Raw genomic sequence first — 8,989 nt, 5'->3', positions numbered from 1 at the left:
TTTGATTCGATCGAACCAGAATAACTCGTAATATTGTCATAGCTAGAAAAAGTTGAAGAGTACCTTACAATCAGCCTGGGATACGACACACACACACACCGAGATAGTTTTGACGCATGCTAGAATCACCTACACAAGGAGCTTTTATTCTCAGGTGATACGATCCTTAAAAACGCCGATCAGCCATGTTGGTTTTTAGAAACGACAGCTAAGAACATTGTTTACTAGTTATGATAATATTAGGCTGTGCACGCAGACGAAGACAACATAAGTAATGACTTTTACTATGAGCCGTGTTTACCAACACTGCCATTGAACTGTGAAGCAATGTTTGCAAACACGGCTCACAGTAAAAGTCAATTTATGTCGATTTGCTAGTCGACTTCATCAACGTGCACAGGCTCATTATCACATTTCTTGAGCGTTTTTTCAAAACTTCATATCTGCAATGAGTTACTCTCTGTTTATACTTTCTCTTTCGATTTTTACGGCGTCCCTATAACACTTTTCACTTATTTTACAATACAGATCGAAAGACGGTGGTTTTAACTAGCATATTATGCAAAGAGCTGAGGGTTGAATGTTAAAGTGACCGAATTATTAACAGAAGAGAAAGTAAACAAAGAGAGTAACTCATTGCAGATATGACGTTTTGAAAAAACGCTCAAGATTTTCTAGCTTGGTCGATGTACTCGGCTTAGTTACTTTTCATTGACAGAAAAATGAGTGCCCTTGTTATGACGCGAGAAAAACTTCGTGGTTTGCTTTGATATTTCGTGGGATCGTGACTCGTGAGTTACTTATTGGCAAATCCCTTGTGAACTAAATGGTGGAAGGCATGTTTGCGATATGTGAATGTCCGATTTAGAACATATGACGACTGGTCTATGAGTTCAGTACCTTACGAATCACGAAGTTTCTGCAAGCAGAACTCGATCGATTTGAAGATACCGAGGCTCCAGGCTAGTTTGTAGTGTTTACTAGGGTGACCATATTAGGCGAGTAAAAATCCAGGACAATCGAAAGGGTCATTCAACTGATTTCTCTTAATTTGTTATAATTTCAACACAGAAAACATTTGAGATTGATTCTACCGAGGGTAAAGATGTTGATTCATGCGTATGAGCGGAATAAGTTTCCCGTATAAATAAATACCATTCCAGAAAACTTCGGAACCATTTCCTAACTATTCATATAATACTCACCATATAGGGAATACTACTGATACATTCCATCATTATAATTCAACTATTATACTACCATACTTATTTAGTTACCATTTCCAATATCTTCCACGTATCCTATATTGGAGATTTGTATACTACATTGTACTTTTTCGTCATAGGTTAATATTGCTCTGGTGGTCTTTGTTATACGTATATCTTTTTACGCAGCTCTAAAAACCTGTAGCTTAATATGATCAAAAATCTTCGTCCTACAATATTACGGCGATAGCTCAGTTGGATAAAGCGTCAGTCAACATAGTGTCAACGAAACTCTCTTTAGAAGATGGCGTGTAACAAAATAAAACTTCATCAATCGATATAATTGAAATGTGAAGGGAAAGAAAAAAAATTTCTCCGCCTAATATTTTACGCATCGCTAGATCTAAAATATGCGTGTGACCATAATCTGCATAGTTCTTGAATGGTATGTTGTCCAAATGTATATGGAAAACAGCATATTTCCATATGGTGACTGTTCTTAACAACCCGTTGTTTGTATGGTTGAGTATGGAAAAACGACGCTGGTTATGTTCGATATTATACTAGGCAATGGTTAATCTATTGTTGAACGAACCATATTGAAAATGGTTTTTCGACGTTTGATTCAATGTTTGGTATATGGTAGACATGTATGCGGGTTGTTTACAAAAATTTCATTAGCCCTTTTGAAGAATTAATATTGATTTGTATAGGATGCCAGCAGGGATACCAGGCATATTTGTTAAATGTCTTCACATTTCATGAAAAAATGTCTTCATTTGTCTTCACCGACCAGGATTCTGAATCGGTTTTAGATTTTGAGCCAGAAATCGGTCAGACAACCGAAACAAATTTGTCTTCTAAATGAAAAACCCGTCTTCACAGCCTTTCAAATGTCTTCAAAATGAAGACATGTCTTCATATCTGGCATCGCTGGATGCCAGTGTTTTCTTCCTGAAATAAGAGCTGCCAGTTTTCCGGCTTATGTGTCCGCCTAACTATGAATATAGTAACTATAGTTTCCGCCAGTGACGGCACTCGCGGAGAGATGTTTTCTTTTTCTTTTAATTTGTTAATTGGATCTTTCGTCTCGCATAGCCTCTCATTTTGTCAATAATCGTTATCCAGACATTAGGGTGGTGGTGACGATAAGCCATTAAGTTGTGTACGTAGGGGAAGTCGACATGAATAATGACTTTTACTGTGAGCCGTGTTTATCAACACTGCTGTTACATTGTGAAGCAATGTTTGTAAACACGGCTCACAGTAAAAGTCAATTTATGTCGACTTCATCAGCGTGCCCAGGCTTGTAGTAGAAATCGTTAACCAGTAAGGTAAATGTTCAGAATGACGGCATTGGTGTCGTGCTGATCTGTTTCTTCGCGAACTCGCATGCCTTGGGTCATGCTGGTGAGCTTCGTCGCGCTGCACGAGCTACAAGGCATGGGGCTGTAGGTAGAAGTGGATTCTCGGAAGGGCTCTCTGTCAACATTACTCTTTTTGAGTGTACGATCGAAGACGACATATCAAGAAGACTATCTCTTTCCTTTAACCATACAAATGATTAGAGCGCCACTACTGTACGAAGGTAGGAAGCTGTGTACATCACTATGGAAAGTACCATCTTTACCATGAAGAGGTGCTGCTGCTACTGTCTCCAGATGCTGGACAGAGTGGGTAAGGCTTATTGATATGTAGTCTTCGATACGGTTCAGATGCTAGAAGAGAGTGCTATCCCTTTATATCATTTGAGTTTCCAGCAATGTAGCTTTGAAACTTGTTGTCTAGTGTATTTTGAGAATGGCATGAAACTAGTCTAGGACTGCGATCAGAATCGTCTGGACGTATTTTAGACCTCTTGATTATAAATTCGTAAGTGCTAGCATATTGACTTGATCACCGTAGATTTTTTATGTATACAACACCGCTGGTTTAGGTGTGCGTGAACGATCGTGGTTACATGTTCGCATGCATTACCAAATTTGTATTATCGCGAAGGATGCAAGCGTTTCTATGTTGATGTGTTTGATCGCTTGGGCGTTTTTAATTTGCGTGTTTCAATTCGATTATATAACCGTGCAGTCGTGTAGTTATCATATTCGCGTTGGTGTTAGAATGTTTCGCGGGCCGTTATTTTGATGTTTAATTTTGAGTGTACGGTTCGGACAAAGGAAAAAGTGAGCTTCATTTCACTGGAGCCTTTAACTATGGCGCCCAGAGACTTATTATCTAGTATGTACAGTGGGAGGTAGGCGTAATTCGCACCCAAATTTGATACACCGTTTGGCAATCCTCCGTCACCACTACTCTCACAGCAATTAGAAGTCCTCCACCGGCGCTCTTTGAACTGTTCTGTTTACTACGATCTCGTCTGGGCACATCAAACGCAGCACCAAACAATTGTTCCGACTGTATTCCAATCTGTTAGAATGATGATGTTGTACTCACAGTTAGTTGCGACAAGGAATCAAAAATTCAGTTTTGTTTTTAATTCACGCTCGTTCTGATAATATACGCACAAAAAGTTTCGTGCAGATACTGATGTGGAATACTGGTTTCGGTACTGGTTTTCGATGATTCGTAGGCATAAAGAAAAAGGAGGAAAAAGGTGTGGGAACAACTTCGTGGCAAAATGTATCTGATGCACTATTTGGAAAATTTAATTTCGAATTTTGTAAACGCATTTTCTGATTTGCGTCGATTGGCCCACCGAAGAATTTGGCAAGTCATACACAGATTATTTAGGGTCATCCTCAAAATTCAAGTTGTGAAACTCAAGCTTTATTCAAACCCTATAACATCGAGGAAAGCTATTTTCACATGCTTTTTAGAAGATTGCTGCTAAAAATTATTCAATACAATGATGAAGTGAATCATAAAATAAAAAAAATATTATGTTCGAAGGATTATCCTCCATTAGAGACATCACTAGCGAACCGCGATAAGTTAATTTATCTCTCCCAAAGGATGCCGCAGCCAATAATTTCTTGCCAGCCCCACATAATTTCCTACAAGTTTAATGTTTCCAACTTCTTTGGCCAAACGCAACACTCGCACCGATACCGTACGGCTTCGCATCCCCGTTAATTGGATACATTAAAGATAGTCTCGTGAAATGACCACCATGATTACCACTTTAGATAAAAACCTTCGGTGGCCGTTTTATGCGATATGCGAGGAGAGGACAACGCATCATTGTCCGGTGCGTGAAATTCGAAACCGCCACCGTATCGTACACGCGGGCATCAGTGTGTAGGAAAATGGAACACTGCAACTTCAGTAGAGTCTCCAGTTTCCTTCCCCTATACCCAGCTCGGAATGAAACTACTGACCAATTAAACTAACCTGCGGACGATCTGCATCATCGTCGCCGCTAGCCAAAGTCCTGTCGGCAGAAGCAGAAAAGATGACTTCGGTTTATGAACGCTTAACTACGCCAGGATTGTGAATCTGAACCTACCTACCGAAGCGAGCACAGAGTCAAGCAATCCGATCCTCTAATCCGGATTTCATCAGCACGCCAACTAACCCGGAAAGTGAACACCCACAAAAGGAAGCCTGCCGGAGCTGGGTGTGTAATAGAATAACAATTAATTTTATAGTCGCTCATAAATTTAAATTTACGTCTTTATTCTCGGGTATAGGTTTCGGTCCAGGGCCACCGCTGACCTCAGATATAGTTGAAAAGGTTTCCACACTCGTATGTTGCCGGACAGGACAGAAAATCTCGCGTACGATTTTGCGAGGCTCATCTGTATGGGCCGGAGAAATCGACGCGTTTAATGCGTTGGACATCAACGACGACGACGACGACGATACACACCAGCAACAACAACAATGGAACGCGCGATGACACTGAATTGCGTTGTCCCTCGGTCCACAACCAGAGTGAAACATCTTTCGCTCAAGCAGATAGAACAGGTCTTCTCCCCCCCTTGCTAATTCCCCATTGTTGGAATTGCAACAATTTGAGATGCATCTTGCAATGCACAACCGGTCGGCCGCCGCTCTCTAATGACACTGCTGAAAGCTGCGTGGTTCCTTCTGTACGTAATTGGCTATTAATTCTCGCATGTTCATTGCCTTTAATTAATTTTAAAGTGTCCGATGGTCATTCAACGCCGATTACCAATCGAAGGATTGTGTTTGTGTTCCGGGCGATTTCCCACAACGATTAGCATACGGATTGGCAATATGGCCGTGTCTTCCCTGCGGTGATACTGATTGGACCAAGTTTAGTGAGTTATCGAGCGAAGAAAGTATCAAACTAGGTAACGTACAGATGTATGACCGCACGAGGTACACTGCTCCGGTCAGCTTATCAGCCACCACGAACTTATCAGCAAGGCAGCAGCGGTGGTGGTGCCCCAACCAAACAGCCAACATGTTGAAAGCAGCTCAAATCACTCGGCTCGGCTCGGTCTGAAACAAAATTTCTCCTCTTTCTGCTGTGCATTCCTGCTGGCGATTGGCAGCGGAGGCCGGCTTATCAGCGTTTCCCCCGTGGCCGAACAGCAGCGGCCGCTTATCATTCAGCGTTCGTCTGAAAAAAACAGGCGAGAGGCGGAACCAGCGAACCGGGACTTTTTCAACTCGTTCGCTTTGCGTGTGTTCTTAACCCTTAACTGGTTCGGGGCTGAAATAATTAAAAAAAAATGTTGAGATGAATTTTATTATCTCTTCTTTGATTGAGGCTGAAACTTTCGTTTTTGTATGCGATGTTTACAATATCCATACAAAAAATGACAATGTTAGGTTCTCACCTGATCTTCACTCCGGTTCACTCACAGCACAGCTCTTTTGCAGGAACTCAACTCAGTTTCATCGAAAATATCTGTTTGATAGTTGTTTCGGTATCGGGTTCTCAAGTGAAAACGACATAATAAACCAAACGTGCAAAGTCTACTACGATCCCGTTGCGAAATTGTGCCCTTCTATATCGACAAATTTTGCAACCGACCGCTACCGTTGTAATGATCCTATACTGACACTAAAAATTCATCCCGATGCAGAATAATCGTAAACCGAACAGCATGGACAGTTGAGAGCCAAACTATTGTACCATCGCACGAAAGCCGGGCATCGCTCGCCGCTGGCTGCCACCGTCCAATCCAAACCACGACAGGCGTGACGAAGCGCTTATCGCTCAGGACCCAGAAACGTAAAGGCGCAGATTGTCTACACAGTTTTCATTGTTATTACGACTTGATTCATCAGCAGTTCCACCGAAATGTTCTTCTATACAGCGGGCGGGCGGCAGATGTTGAAAGTCGCCCGACATTAAATGTCGATTCTCGCTTTCTAACTAGGGTCCTCAATTGCACGAAGAATCGTGGAGGAAAAACCGAATTTCGCTATGCAAACAAAATATGAAAAGCAAAATCATAAATATTGACCTTAGGAATCGGGATGCCATAAACAAACAGCGCCTCGGCAGGTAAAGAGCGCGCCTCTAAGCGCCTTCCTGAAAAAAAGGACTGCAGTAATTTTTAAGTCAATTATGATGTTCACACCTCTTGCGGGTGATACCTTTTCTGGCAGCTACGGTAGGTAAATTAGGTACTGAAAATTCCATTCACAAATTTCAAGGTTGTTGTCCGTTCTTGCATTGCCTATAGTTCTGTTGTTTTTGTTCGGACAACTTCCGATTGCTAGAGGAAGGCTCCGGACATGTGTTGACCATATGTGCGTTGATCCTGTTTTTTCCGTTTATTTTATGTATCTGTTTAAGTTTGAGATCGACCACCGAAGGCTAATCTGAAACGTAATTCTGCAAATGTTTAGGAAAAATCAATTTACTGTTTAGGTTTTAGATGAAGAAGCTGCATGAAGGAAGACCTTCTTTATATTCTTTATAGCTATGTATAAGCACGTTTCAGTATATGAGTGACTATATTGAGTGTTCATCGCAAGGATCTCACAAATAGTTCTTTATCGACACAGTAAACCTTACGTTTTTAATCGTTCAGTAGTTCATTAGTACTGTTTACATGGACTTAGAAAAATTCTTGAGCGTTTTTTCAAAACGTCATATCTGCAATGAGTTACTCTCTTTCTTTACTTTCTCTTCTGTTAATAATTCGGTCACTTTAACATTTATCCCTCAACTCTTTGCATAATATGCTAGTTAAAACCACCGTCTTTCGATCTGTACTGTAAAATAAGTGAAAAGTGTTATAGTGACGCCGTAAAAATCGAAAGAATTATTATTTACGATTTGCTTCGAGCGAATCTAGTCATCCATAAATTTTTATAAGTCCATGTAAACAGTACAATCCAACTGTCAAGAAAAGTGAGATTAACTGTTTCAGTAAAGAACCTAATAGCGGTCGGCACCAAGGTGCTTAGAGTTCTAAGGTGATTCGTCTTTGGCAGTAACTAGGTGAGGAGTGAGGTAAGCGTGCAGCAGACTGCGGGGAAGAAAAATTACAGCGAACAACTTTGTTCACTTACTGAATTCCAAGCAAACATTTGGAGAGAACTAGTAAACAATGTTGTTAGCTGTTGTTTGTAAAACCAACATGGCTGACCGGCGTTTTTATGGATCGTATCACCTGAGAATAAAAACTCCCGGCACTACGTCTCCGGGAAACCTAAAAAAACTCAGCAGGCTTTGAAGGAAAGTGACGTGTTGATGCATCTTTGCTGTCCATTAATTTTTGGCGTCATTTTACGGTGAAGAAAATTAATCGATTTCCCCGAAAGCAGTATTGTCGGTTCTCCACATGAACTCGCTCAGAAGGAAAGAAAGAATGAAGATTGCAATATCGGAAGTTGCTAGCTGGACGCAGCTTCAAGAGGACCAGTATTTGCCTTTCCCCATCAAGATCGCATAAGAAAGAAGTGCAGTGTGGAGATCTAAACAATCGAAGTGGATTGCCGATTTCACTTGCAGGAGGCAAGCTGTTTCTGAATTGGAGAAACTCGTTAAGCTTGAAGCACTAGTTCTGGGCCATACAGAAAAAGAACAAGTAGTTGGACATCCGACAACTGCCAGATAACTCTGGTGGATCTATGATAACCCGGAAAATAAACACGAAGTGTTTGTGGTTGCTGTTGTGACAGTTGGTGCGACATGAACTTCGAGCTGTAGGTATTATGTGAAAAGTCAGAACGCGGACAGTTTCGAGGAGCAGAATACACTAGCTGTCGAGACTATTAAATATGACCACTACGTTGACGACATACTGGTACATGTTGAGATCGAGAGAACTAAGTAGCGAAGCACGATTTATTCACACTCAGGGAGGTTTCGAGACACGCAATTGTATATCGAATTCCAGTTCGGTTATCGAGAACCTGTACGATATCAGCACCATGGAAAGTAATATACGCTTTGGCATAGAGACGATAATGGAAAACGTGCTTGGAATGTGATGGGATACCACGATAACAGGTACGATACTTTTCGACGTCCCAAATACCCAAAAAACCGTAAGTCCGAAGAACTTCGATGGCGATATACGATTCGATGCGACTTATCGGCAATTTCCTTATCTGTCTGACGATCCTATCCCTGGAATTAGGCGTTCCGGATGTGGTGGGATGATGATTAATTGAAAACTAACCGAAAGGTGGCCGTTCGCGAAGTCAGGATTCCTAGTTGCTACAGAATTGTAATATGCGCCGAGCCAATGAATGACGCGGAGTTGCACAAGGAAGGAAAGGTGGAGTGTGAGACGTCTTGAGCTGCAGGCTGCCGTAATTGGAACTCTAGCCGAGTGTATCGTCAAATCCTACCGAATGAAGATCGTACGCCGCGTCTTCTTGGAGCGTTTAAAAAC

Source organism: Topomyia yanbarensis, chromosome 1 (genome assembly GCF_030247195.1).
Source record: "Topomyia yanbarensis strain Yona2022 chromosome 1, ASM3024719v1, whole genome shotgun sequence".
Lineage (NCBI taxonomy): Eukaryota > Metazoa > Arthropoda > Insecta > Diptera > Culicidae > Topomyia > Topomyia yanbarensis.
This window is presented reverse-complemented; position numbering follows the sequence as displayed.